This window comes from Thalia democratica, chromosome 4 (genome assembly GCF_965202585.1).
Source record: "Thalia democratica chromosome 4, ktThaDemo2.hap1.1, whole genome shotgun sequence".
In the NCBI taxonomy this organism is placed as follows: domain Eukaryota; kingdom Metazoa; phylum Chordata; class Thaliacea; order Salpida; family Salpidae; genus Thalia; species Thalia democratica.
The window spans coordinates 10,423,030-10,438,236 of NC_139168.1; the positions used below are offsets into that span (position 1 = coordinate 10,423,030).

The window sequence follows — 15,207 nt, forward strand, 5'->3', positions numbered from 1 at the left end:
AAGTTTGCTAATATATTCATACCAAAATTTAAAAAAAAAAAATCAATTTTTAGCCTTAAATAGAGACACCAAAACTATAAAAAAGTTTTTGAAGCTTTGAAAATTATAAGTTTTCGTCTAATTTCTTTTAAATATAATATCTTTGCAGTTGCATTAAAAATAGAGTTGAAAAAAAAATCTCAAACCGTGCATTTGAAATTAACAACTCTTTAAGTTATTTGATAGTATATAAGTGTATAGTCTGTAAATACTGATTAATATACAACTGAAATTAATTTATCATTATAAAAATCTATTAAAAAGGTCACATATAATATTTATTGAACTTCTTAAGAGTTGACTTTAATTATACTTCAATTAAATCCAATTTAATTTTCTTTTTATACTATATAATGATTTACAGTCACTCCATAATGACTTTGAAAAACAGTTTCAAAACACAGATTTTAATACTGAAAATGCTAACTTATATATACAACGATTTTAAGTAAAAATTCGTGGGAATATACGTATCTACGTAACTATAAGTTGCTTAGCCACAACATTTTTCAGCAAAAAAAAATTGACTCTTTTGATACGATTCTAAATTATTTCAACTCAATAAACGTATTCACCAAAACCTTAGAGGGAAAAACCCTTTTTAAACTGTACTTGGTCATTTGAGAATAACAAAACTAAAAGTTGATGGTTTGTTAACTCAATTTTAAAACTAAAACCTTGATCTCGATCAGCAGTTCTAAACCCATAGGCACAAATAAATGTTTTAATAAATTTACAGAATACGGATTCTAATTGAACTTGGTTTTTGTTGCCTTAATTTTACTGAAGTTTTAGAAAGTTATAGCAAATGGCAGGTTTTTTAAGTTCAAATACATGAAATTAATGAGTTTGCAAAAGAAATTGTTAAGTTAACCATAAACTTCACAAAACGTACTTTATTTATACAGTGTACTACTTCATTAGAAAAAATAACAATTAGTTTAGTGTTGGTCATTAATACACTGTCATATTGGTGAAATTCAAATCTGGCTTTATACGTAAAGTTAAGTCTAATAAAGTTAAATTGACTATAATAAAATTTTGATAAAAAACTTCTATTAAAAACGTATCTAAGTCACTGTAAGCCAACAGTTGTTTTTCATCCGAATAAATTAAGTTTTAAAAGTTGTGCAATTTTATACGTTTTCACGACAACCTTAAATAAAAGTGCTTACTTGAAATTATGTTACACTTTGTTGTATAAACTTTAAAAAATAGTGCAACAAAACAGCAGATACATAAAATCTTTGAGAAGTTGTAACAACAACTTAGTAACATAGTATCTATGTTGATAAAGTAAATCACTTCGTTATTAAGAAAGTTGAAAATAACATTGAAACAGCAAAAAAAATATTTTTACAACTATAAAAAAAAATTGTTAACTGAATTACAACAACTTTATACAGAATTACGCTCCATTTAAAACCCACTAATTTAAAAACCATGCGTAAGCTGTTACATATTTCTTGAGTTTATTTTCAAAACTCATAAAAACTGTATATTAATTTTTTTAAATATATTATTAAAAAGTAAAATAGAATATGCACAAATAAACGTTTAGTGTTGTTATATAAATTCTACTTAGCCTTGAAATTGCTCAACTGTTATATTAAATTTAAAATTGCTAAATTACAAACTTTGAAAATTAGTAGAGAAACAAAAAATATTAAAAGAATTACTTGATAACACTGAACTAAATTCAAAAGCTTTGAAAACCAACAATATTTAATATAATTGCAGTTAAATGTAATCATTTGCAATAACACAAAAACTTTTTAAAATTAATAGAAAAAGTATCAATTTTAAAGTCACATAGTAGTGACGTTCAAATGTGATCAAATTAGTTTCGTTTTAAAAATGGATAGTATTCTTACAAGCTGACTTGACTATATACAAAATTTTATAAAAGTTCATGGTTAAATGAGTTAATACGTCACTACGAGTTGCTCAGCGCTGAAAGTCATTTTCCGCTCAAGTGAACTCAATCAAAATAAAGTTCAGCTCGATAGCAAAACCAAATTTAAGACGTTGTTACAACGACTTAAAAGAGCAAAGGATTTTACTGAATTTTGAACTTTATTAAATAAAAAATATAAAAACTTGGTATGAAAAACAAAACATAAAATATTTGAATACCTGCAACAATAAGATAATAAGTTTTCAAATACATTTAGCATTTAGATATCTAGTATGTAGAAAGTAGTTAATAACTTTGAGCAGGAATATACGTATATATTGTTATCAATTGGGCTTTATTTGCCTAATAAATACGTTATCAAATTTTTTTAAAATAAGTAAAAAAGTAAAACTAAATTTTATGAATAAAAAATTATGAAAAAAAAAAAGTAAAAAAGTTGATACAACTAACTGAACTATAAAGCTTTGAAATCTAGTATGTCGAAAGTAGTTAGTAACTTTGAGCAGGATTATACGTATATACTGTTATCAATTAACATTTATTTGCCTAATAAATACGTTATTAAATTTTTCTAAAATATGTGAGAAAAAAAAATAAGTTTATGCATAAAAAATTAAGAAAAAAAGAAAGAGTAAAAAAGTTGATACAACTAACTGAACTAGAAAGCTTTGAAAAGTTCAATGATCTAATCTAACTGCATTTGTATACAGTCATTTTGCAGTGTTATAAAAATTAGAAAAATATTTAAAAAAATCTTATTTAAAACCTAATAAGAAAAGAACAAAAACCCGGATATTAGATAGTAAAAAAGTATAAGGCTTGTGAAAACTGATAATATACAACTAAAATTATCTTGTTATTAAAATAATCTCTTAAAAAGTTACAAACTATTTGGTAAACTTTTACAGATTTGACTTTTGTTAATCGTACTACTTATGCCAAATTAACTCTTTTAATAACGTATGTATTTTCACTCTTAATGTACAATTAAAGTTCAACATATTATCACACAATATTTTTATTTAAAGTCAGTTAAGTATTATTACTTTTTAGTAACATAACAATATGATCACGTTTTAAAACCTTTGAAGTACCATGAGTTACATATTAGATATTACTCTAATTAATAATCACTTCACAGTGGCTTTAAATACAAATTAGAAGATTTAAATTTAATGCATCAATTTTATGATAAGCCTAAAAATATAACAACTATGTTGCGCGAAAAATCAACGAAAAACAAGTGCCCTTAAATCTATAACCACATTTAATAGATAAATATAATAACATAAGGAAAACTTAACAAAACTATATTTATATTAAGACATTACTCTAATTTTCATCACTCCACAGAGACTTAAAATATTCTTCTGAACTTTTCGACTACAATTGTTCTTAGACTTGTAAATATAAACAACTATTTTACGCGAAAATTCAACGGAAAACTGTAGTGACGTCATTAATATATTCACGGGCAAAATTTTTAAAGAAATTTGTTTGCCGTTTGAATTAAAACATGAATGCGTTTCACTTACTACATAATAACGCGAAAAAAAAGTATTATTTTGTACGCGATTTAAATTACAGTTTCAAAAAGTGTAAAAAAAGTAAATAATAACTTTCATAATTTATTGATGTGCTATAATATCACGCCTTTTTAGTAGCTATTTTGTACCAAACTTTTAAGAGCAAAGGCACTTTTTAAACTAGGGATGGGCAACTTACGGGTAATAGTAAAGTTTAAAAAATATTGAGAAAGTCAAGTGAAAAGCATGCAGAATAATAAAAACTGTTTAAAAGTTTACTTTAACGTTACTTTAAGTACTAAGTAGTGCTTTTCAAATTACTCTTTAGTTTTTAATTTTTTTAAGAGGATTTGTTTTTACCTTTTTTAGAACAATTTTTCAGGTAAAGCGTCCGACTAAAACATTGTTTTAAAACGTTTTACCCGCGAAGAGGTTTTATAGAAAATCTGGCTCATCGACTATACATTTTCTCACCCCTAAAACATATTAAACAAAACTTTATAAATTTTTAAGAAATTAAACATTTTCAGTTGACTTAGACATGAAATCTTTGATTGATAGCATCAATAAAACTTGTGAGAAAAAATTAAACTGACGAAATCATCATAGAAAGTTGAAAATCATGCTTTTAATTTTTATTTCGGAAAGAAAACTAATGCTTATCTGAATATTTAATAAAACATTAAAGTTTTACTTTTATAGAGTTGTTTTTAGACTTAAAATAATACTTTTTCAAAAGTATGCGGCCAATCGACAATAAAAGTTTTTTATACAAATTTTGGAACTATGCATATACTTTAAAGATTTGACATTTAAAAATAAAATAAGTCTTCAGAATATACTTATATAATAACACTTATACGAATACTTTTTCAAAAGTATGCGGCTAATCGATAATAAAAGTTTTGTCGAATTTTTCAAACATATTAGTTAATTAAAATGATAGTTTAATAAAAAAAATAAAACTTAAAAGTAATAACGATGAGTTATTGCAACAGCCAATATAAGTAAGTAAATAAATTAAAGCGAATTATTTACTTATTAAGTAGATCAAAAGTAAACAATTAGTAAAAGATTTAGTTTTGTAATTGAAAAATTTATCAATTACATATAAGAATCTAAGATCAAGTTTAGCTTGTTTAAAAATATTAAATAGCATAACACTAAGAATAATATGCAAAATAAAACAATTTTAAAAATTTTCATCATTTCATAAACTTAATTTTTAAATTAGTAAAATTTTGATTTAATTAAATACTTAAATAATGAAGAGGATTATATTTTCAGAGTTAGCAATAAAAATTGATGTAGTTTTAAGTCAAACTTGACCATAAAAAAATATCTCACGACGTTTGTAAAAAAATTGAGGGCAACTATAATCTTTGCAAGTTTAAAGAAAAAAGTTATAACTTGGTAAAACAACTTGATAGTATCAGATTAATTTAAAAGGCTTGAAAGGAATCACAAAATTTATTCAAACTGCTTTTGACTATAATGACTGTTCAGTTGCATAAAAATTATAGGAAAAATCATAATATGCATTTCAAACCTACTCAGTAATTAACAACTTTTTGAATACTTGACAACAAATAAGTGTAAGGTCTGTAATAAACATATTAATATAGAACTTAAATTAACTTTGTATAGGCTATTTATTTGTTTAATTCACATAGAATAATGATTAAATTTCTACAGAGCATATTATCGAGTTACATATCAATATATTTAAAAAGTTTTATTTTATAAATACACAGTCACTTAAATGTGACTTATAAATATCTGTTTTATCACATCATCAACATCTATGGCTGAGAAACCTAACTGGTATAAATTCGAAAATTGTTAAAAACATTCAACGAAAAAGCCTGTATACGTCACAATAAGCGCTAACATTTGCAATGCATACAAACTCAAAAAAAGTAAGTCGTAATGACGCCATTAAGAAATTTACAATGCAGACAGGAGCTTTTAAAATATATATTGTCCCGGGTAAATTCTAATACGGTTGGCGAATTATTAGGTAGAAAATTTATAAAAACACTTATAAGTTACTTGTATATCTAATTAGATTTTAAACTTCAAGTAAAATAATGTATTGTGTGTTTTAATTTACGATTTGAAATACTTTAAATCCTTCTTAAAAATTTTTAATCAGTACTGTACTTGAAACTATAGAGTATTAAAGCTATTAAGAAATCGTTTAGACATATTATGTCTTAAGCAAACATAGATTTAGTAGAACAATTAGTTTTGTAACTAAAAAATATTAAGAAAAACAACTAAACAAAAAATATCTTATAAAATGTTTTGCTTGTGTACAAACATTATAAAAAGCATAAAATAAACCTGATAGTTTATACCGCTACTACATATTGAATTGATAGTTAAAACTTATTAGTTTTCACCATTTAAAAAATGCAAACTCAACCTTATAATAAATCTATAGAATACACAATCACATCGTATAGACATTCAAATATGCCACATATTTCCATTATTGTATTAAATAGTTGTAAGCTGGCTGTAATACATACAAAATTTTGAAAAAAAATTAGACCGAAAAAAACGTATCTACTTCATTACAAGTTTGCTAATATATTCATACCAAAATTTCAAAAAGAAAAATCAATTTTTAACCTTAAATAGAGACACAAGAACTATAAAAATGTTTTCATAACACTAAATTAGTTTTTGAAGCATTGAAAATTAAAAGTTTTCGTCTAATTTCTTTTAAATATAATATCTTTGCAGTTACATTAAAAACTAGGGTTGAAAAAAAAATTTCAAACTATGCATTTGAAATTAACAACTCTTTAAGTTATTTGATAGTATATAAGTGTATAGTCTGTAAAAACTGATTAATACACAACTGAAGTTAACTTATTATTGAAAAAATCTATTGAAAAACTCACATATAATATTTATTGAACTTCTTAAGAGTTGACTTTAATTATACTTCAACTAAATCCAATTAAATTTTCTTTATATACTATATAATGATTTACAGTCACTCCATAATGACTTTGAAAAACAGTATTAAAATCTGTGTTTTAATACTGTTTTTCAAGGTCATTATTTTAATTAATATTTACATTATTATTTACACAGATTTTAATACTGAAAATGCTAAATTATATATACAACGATTTTAAATAAAAATTCGTAGGAATATACGTATCTACGTAACTATAAGTTACTTATCCACAACATTTTTCAGGAAAAAAAAATTGACTCTTTTGATACGATTCTTAATTATTTTAACTCAATAAACGTTTACACCACAACCATAGAGCGAAAACCCTTTTCAAACTGTAATTAATCATTTGAGAATAACAAAACTAAAAATTGATGCTTTGTTAACTCAATTTTAAAACTAAAACCTTGATCTTGATCAGCAGTTCTAAACCCATAGGCACAAATAAATGTCTCAATAAATTTACAGAATAAGGATTCTAATTGAACTTGGTTTTTGTAGCCTTAATTTTACTAAAGTTTTAGAAAGTTTTAGCAAATGGCAGGTTTTTTAAGTTCAAATACATGAAATTAATGAGTTTGCAAAAGAAATTGTTAAGTTAACCATAAACTTCACAAAACGTACTTTATTTATACAGTGTACTACTTCATTAGAAAAAATAACAATTAGTTTAGTGTTGATCATTAATACACTGTCATATTGGTGAAATTCAAATCTGGCTTTATACGTAAATTTGAATTATGTCTAATGAAGTTAAATTGACTATAATAAAATTTTGATAAAAAAACTTCTATTAAAAACGTATCTAAGTCACTGTAAGCCAACAGTTGTTTTTCATCCGAATAAATTAAGTTTTAAAAGTTGTGCAATTTTATACGTTTTCACGACAACCTTAAATAAAAGTGCTTACTTGAAATTATGTTACACTTTGTTGTATAAACTTTAAAAATTAGTGCAACAAAACAGCAGATACATAAAATCTTTGAGAAGTTGTAACAACAACTTAGTAACATAGTATCTATGTTGATAAAGTAAATCACTTCGTTATTAAGAAAGTTGAAAATAACATTGAAACAGCAAAAAAAAATATTTTTACAACTATAAAAAAAAATTGTTAACTGAATTACAACAACTTTATACAGAATTACGCTCCATTTAAAACCCACTAATTTAAAAACCATGCGTAAGCTGTTACATATTTCTTGAGTTTATTTTCAAAACTCATAAAAACTGTATATTAATTTTTTTAAATATATTATTAAAAAGTAAAATAGAATATGCACAAATAAACGTTTAGTGTTGTTATATAAATTCTACTTAGCCTTGAAATTGCTCAACTGTTATATTAAATTTAAAATTGCTAAATTACAAACTTTGAAAATTAGTAGAGAAACAAAAAATATTAAAAGAATTACTTGATAACACTGAACTAAATTCAAAAGCTTTGAAAACCAACAATATTTAATATAATTGCAGTTAAATGTAATCATTTGCAATAACACAAAAACTTTTTAAAATTAATAGAAAAAGTATCAATTTTAAAGTCACATAGTAGTGACGTTCAAATGTGATCAAATTAGTTTTGTTTTAAAAATGGATAGTATTCATACAAGCTGACTTGACTATATACAAAATTTTATAAAAGTTCATGGTTAAATGAGTTAATACGTCACTACGAGTTGCTCAGCGCTGAAAGTCATTTTCCGCTCAAGTGAACTCAATCAAAATAAAGTTCAGCTCGATAGCAAAACCAAATTTAAGACGTTGTTACAACAACTTAAAAGAGCAAAGGATTTTACTGAATTTTGAACTTTATTAAATAAAAAATATAAAAACTTGGTATGAAAAACAAAACATAAAATATTTGAATACCTGCAACAATAAGATAATAAGTTTTCAAATACATTTAGCATTTAGATATCTAGTATGTAGAAAGTAGTTAATAACTTTGAGCAGGAATATACGTATATATTGTTATCAATTGGGCTTTATTTGCCTAATAAATACGTTATCAAATTTTTTTAAAATAAGTAAAAAAGTAAAACTAAATTTTATGAATAAAAAATTATGAAAAAAAAAAAGTAAAAAAGTTGATACAACTAACTGAACTATAAAGCTTTGAAATCTAGTATGTCGAAAGTAGTTAGTAACTTTGAGCAGGATTATACGTATATACTGTTATCAATTAACATTTATTTGCCTAATAAATACGTTATTAAATTTTTCTAAAATATGTGAGAAAAAAAATAAGTTTATGCATAAAAAATTAAGAAAAAAAGAAAGAGTAAAAAAGTTGATACAACTAACTGAACTAGAAAGCTTAGAAAACTTTAATCTAATCTAACTGCATTTGTATACAGTCATTTTGCAGTGTTATAAAAATTAAAAAAATATTTAAAAAAATCTTATTTAAAACCTAATAAGAAAAGAACAAAAACCCGGATATTAGATAGTAAAAAAGTATAAGGCTTGTGAGAAGTGATAATATACTACTAAAATTATCTTGTTATTGAAATAATCTCTTAAAAAATTCCAAACTATTTGGTAAACTTCTACAGATTTGACTTTTGTTTATCGTTCTACTTATGCCAAATTAACTCTTTTCATAATGTATGTATTTTCACTCTTAATTTACAATTAAAGTTCAACATATTATCACATAACATTTTTATTTAAAGTCAGTTAAGTATTATTACTTTTTAGTAACATAACAATATGATCACGTTTTAAAACCTTTGAAGTACCATGAGTTACATATTAGATATTACTCTAATTAATAATCACTTCACAGTGGCTTCAAATACAAATTAGAAGATTTAAATTTGATGCATCAATTTTATGATAAACCTAAAAATATAACAACTATGTTGCGCGAAAAATCAACGAAAAACAAGTGCCCTTAAATCTATAACCACATTTAATAGATAGATATAATAACATAAGGAAAACTTAACAAAACTGTATTTATATTATGACATTACTCTAATTTTTAATCACTCCACGGTGACTTAGAATATACTTATAAACTTTTTATAAACAACTATGTTACGCGAAAATTCAACAAAAAACTGTAGTGACGTCATTAATATATTCACTGGCAAAATTTTTAAAACATGAATGCGTTTCACTTACTACATAATAACATAAAAAACAAGCAGTATTATTTTGTACGCGATTTTAATTACAGTTTCAAAAAGTGTAAAAAAAGTAAATAATAATTTTCATAATTTATTGATGTGCTATAATATCACGCCCTTTTTTAAAATGAATGCAGTTGCAAATTGTTGCTTCAAAACACAACTAATTCTAAGCTTTACAACTGTGATAATATTGCTAAATTTTGAAATGTTAAAAATATGCTTATTACAAACTATACAAGTAGTTTTATAAATACTTAATTAGTTAATGTATAAGGCATTTTAAAGCTTGTATATATCACTAGCATTAACAAAACTACTTATAAACATTAAGTATAGAAATTTAATAAAGCACAATATTTGATATCATAATCTGGTTAAAATAAATTAATTTGTATTTATTAAATGAACATACACACTTTATTTTACACTTTCAATTTTTAATGTACAGATTAAACTTAAAGCTCAATGTATTAGCAGTAATTAAATTGTACTTCTAAAATAAAATGTTAAGATAAATAAATGAAAAAAACAATAAAATAAGGTTGTAAAGAAGACAAAATAGAACTAAAACCACTCTATCTTAAGTTTTGTAGGAATATAAACACAAATATATTCATTCAATAAGATACAAGGATTCAATATGAGCAACGTTTTCCGGTGCATAGCTTATCTAAACAATATAACAACATAATTCTCACTAACGTTTATTATTGAAAAGTATTTTCAAATAATGCTATTTTTAGTTGAGAGTACTTTACAAAAAAATTAATAGTAATGAAATATGTGTCGTTATGTTTTTTGTATTAAATATGAGCTTTGTTATTAAGTTGTTTCGTTGTAAGATAAATTATTTTAACTAAAAAGAATAAATCGTGTGACTTTATAATTTTGTTATTACACCATTTTACTTTTAATGATTCTGCAACTTTTTTCATTGTTCTTAAACATTTTTTTCTCAAATACAAGAAAAGTTTAAGTTACGTTAATAGTTTGAAATACTAATTTAAAATAAAGGTAAAAGTTATAAATTTAAAATAAATTCAAAAGTTATTGAAATAATATAAATTAACAAAGCACATTAGTCAAAGAATAAATACTTGCAGTTTTTAGTATCAGAACTTACAGCTAAAAACTTTTTATTTATTTCAAGTAAAAATACTTTATTTAAGGTTTTCTAAAAAACTATTATTGCTTAACTAATTAGTTTTCAAAAAATCAGCACATATTTTACCAGGCTATGCAGTTATAAATTTAAAACTTTTGAATAAGCAACATCTCATGTTTTTATGCATGAATTAGTTTGAATTATCATGTAAACAATATTGTTAGACTGCACTTAACTACTTTCTTAAAAGTATGATAAAGTAAGATTTTTTCATCGAAACCGGTCACATGTTTAATAGTAAATTTGAACTTACATTGTTAAAAATACCGCTTTACTCAGTAAATTAAGTAACATTTTGTAATCAACACAAGTAATTATGCAGGTAAAGCAAAAACAAGCAAGGCTTTACAAACAAAGTTAAAAAAACAGTTCTATGTTATAAATGAATATTAGAGATTAAGTTAAACAAGTCAATCTTATTTGAGTTGTCTACTTTACCTTATATTTAACTATTTTTATTCTTTTTCATTTATAAACAACTTTAGAACATCTCTGTAGCGTATATACACAAAAAAATAAACGATTTAATTCAAAGAGTAGAAAACTTTAAAATTTATAGCTTTAATTTCATAATATAAAGCTCAAACTTTTTAACTAATGTTAGCTCAATAAAACAATTAGTTTAAAAGCAGCAATAAATATTTAATTTAAAGTCACTTAATGGCGACGTTCAAATATAATAGAATATAGGTTCGAAGTTGTATATCTGAAAACCCATAAAACCAATTTTTTAAATGTGGTTAAAAGAAAATTTTACATAAACATACTTGCTACGTCACTGTTAAGCTGACAGCGCAGCAAATTTCTGATAAATTTGAATAATAACGTGCAGTATATAAGTTTTAACTTCTACTGTGAACAAATTATACTGAGGAGTAAGAAGTTTAGTTTTCCTGGTAAAAATTCTTGAAACTTTATTTTTGACAGAAAAAGCACAATCTAACTTTATAAAACTTGAGTTATCATTTTTACAATGCGCTAAAAGTTAATGTACATAACAACTACTACCTTTTACTTTAAAAAACTATTTTAATTTTGAGAAACTAATTAAAAATTTTACTTTATAATAATTTATAAAGAAAAAAACTACAAAACACAATACAAAATTAAATACTTTTATGGCATCGTAAAAATAAACGAAAAACAATAGTTATTTGAGCAAATTCAATTAATTTTGTAATAGTTCAAGTTAAATAAAACTCAAATGTAATTTTTTATTTACATAACTTTTTTTTGTTTAAAAATAGTTAAAATAAATAAAGCTCCAATATGTATGTAACAACAAAACTTGAAAGAATAAATACTATTTTTAAAAAAGCATGAATCAAGTAAAACGTTAGCTTTAAAAATAAAAATAAAATAGAAAACTGTCACAACATTCAGTCACAACATTAAAATAAAAGTTATTCAGTGTTCTTATTAAGAATCAAAAATATTATGAACAAAATCATGTGAGAAAAGCTTGAAGAATTTTTTATAAAGTATCAAACAATATATTCAATATCAAAGCACAAACTTTAAAAATATGTATTTTTATAGATATAAATTATTTCACAAACTTTTTGCTAAACTTTAACTATGTTGTTTGTTTTAAGTGTAAAAATCAAAAACTAATTATTTAACAAAAAAAGCACCTAATATAAAAAACATCAACATAATAAAAAAATTATATAAAATTCGAGGGCAAATATACAACAACAAATCTCATACAGTTCTAGTATTTGTTTGTCGAATAAATTAAGTTTTTGTGAAAAAAAATAATTAAAAACTTACAAAGTAAATAATCAAAATAATACTAAGGAACATTAGGTACAACCTTGCCTTACCATTTTAAGTTTTCAACTTTACTATAAAAACAAGATTTTGTACATAAATTTCAACAATATTACTAGCAATAAACATGAACAACAATAATTTTATCAAAAACTACCTAAATCATCTTAAACAAGCAGAGTTTATTATAAAAAGTCAATACCATTTTTTAACACTACTATACAGACACACACAACTATTATCAAACAAGGTAAGCACATTAAAAATCGAATTTTAACATCATATTTTTTTTTACTTTTTTATAACAAAACAGTCATTTAAGTCAGTTGCATCACAGCAACGTTTAAAACTAGTAATAACTTTTCTTATCGTGTCTTGATATCAACTGTAATAAACTACGTACGATTGAATAACTACGATTACATGTTCAGTTTGAATATTTGAAGTTACGTCAATACAAACCTCAGCGTGTAGCTACGATAACTAAGTTGCTGCGGTTAATTCTAACACTGATACTATATAGTAATTATGAATTATTATGAGTTATTAATTGTAATTAATTTTAATTAATTGTTTAATTAAATATTAATTATTGAATTATTAATTATGAATTATTAATTTGTTGAGATATTTTTTTGCTAACACTAATTACGGTAATCAGGAATTTAAGTTTTAAAAAATCCAACTTAAACAATAAACTTATCTCATATTTCTGTAGCAAAAACTGTAGTTGTAACAAGCTAAGAAACTTAAATTAACAACTTGAAATGCAAAACCACTAGTTTTTTAAAACATATAACTTCAATTCAAGTTGATTTAAATAAGGTTTACATTGAAAAACTTTAATTAAATAAAAAGTACCTTAATAATAACAAATTATCAAATTTAAGCAGAAAATTAAGTTAATAGAAGACATATTGTAAATGTATAGCCTACATTGTTAAAAGAGACAATTATTAGCAAATAAAGATTTCAAATAACAATTAATTATACTTTCTATTGTTTTTATGGTTAATTTTTCTGTAATCTGTTTATTTTGCTTGCAGTCACTATTCAGGAACTTCTAAACAGTTTTATAATTTAAGTTTATTGTGTATAAACGCAACCATAAAAGCTTACTTAAAATTTAATAAAAACAACGTTTGCAAATTCAATGAAAATAATTGTATCTACGTCACTAAAACATTCTGATTGTGTAATTTGTTAATTTAGTAAATTTTAATAAGCAAATTCAACTAAAAGTTAAAAAGAGGTAGAAAAAAAATTTATTTGGTTAATTTTGTATATAATTTCATTCATAAAGTACTTCTACACTTGCATTTTTACAATTACTGAATGTAGTAATTTCATCTATTTGGTGTTTTGAGAAGCTTAAAGAACTTAAACTCAGATCATAATTGCGTAACTAAAATGCCTATTAAATCTATATCTTAGTACCTAAATAAATTTACCTTAGTAATTTAGGCATTAAAAATAAGTTGAAATTAAAGTTCCTAGTCTATTTTGTAAAACCTAAAACTACTATCAAATTAACACATTTTAAAATAAAATCTTAACACTTCCTGAGATTTGTTCTTTCTAATAAATTAATTATATTTACAGTCACATTACAGTGACAAACAAAATCAAGATGTTTATGATGTTGAAAATTTGTAAAGATAACAAAAACTTTTTTTGAATTAAATAAAAAGATGTTTGTAAACTCAATTTGAATAAAAGCATCTACGTCAATGTAGATTTAATAATGCAGCTTGTTATTTGTTTGTTCAGTAAATAGAAACAAGCATGAAGCTTTACTAAAATACTTAATAAAAAAAATGAAACAAACTCATTTTGTCAACTATGCATGTCATTTTATCAATAAAAAAAAATCAATAATTTTGATTCTACATTCATACAATGTATCAATTTCATCTAAACAGTGTTTTATTTAAATAAAAAAGTCAATCTAAAAGCTGTTAAAGAAAATATAACACACAAAAATCAAGAATTTATAAAAAGTTCATATAAAAAGTTTATAAGACAAAACCCAATGTAACTTGTTTAATTTGAAAATAAAAAACTCAATTAAACTTGTAAATTTAACACATATACTAAAATTGAAGCATTTTTTGAACAATATAAATGTTAGTTTACAACATTAAAAAAGTATAGGAATATCTGTTTAACATAAAAAAAGAGTTTTTTTTTTCTATAACTTTAATACTCTAAAACTTTGACTTTTAAATAACATTAGAACTTTATGCATTTGTTCGCTGTTTTCTTTTATCTAGTAAAAACATCCAACATTTTGTTACTTAACTTCATTAAAGCTTCAAACAAACTGTTTCTTTAACCATATAACCAAAACTCTTTGTTGGCTTTTGAATATGTTATAGTTGTAAATACAACTAAAATCACAACTATTACCAACAGTTCAAAAGTGAATTAGTCATATATTTTTCTACACAAATAAATTACGTAAATTACAGTCTTATTAAAGTAATCTTCAAATAATCTCAGCATTTACATGTTATAATAACAAGGCATTTGTAATACAAGAATAAATATCGACATCGAAAGTAATTTATATAGATTTATTGTTTAACTTTAATGTATATTTTCAAATATATAACATTCCAGTAGTACAACTTTATTTTTTTCGCTTTTAAATGCTTGCTTTAATTGAGAAT

General features: G+C 23.4%; 1 protein-coding gene across 1 annotated transcript in view; it reads right to left on the bottom strand.

Annotated features, from left to right (window-relative positions):
* The window catches only part of LOC145834365 (leucine-rich repeat-containing protein 45-like), a 34,893-nt gene that overhangs the window by 12,571 nt on the left and 7,115 nt on the right, over nucleotides 1-15,207 (bottom strand). The window lies entirely within an intron of this gene.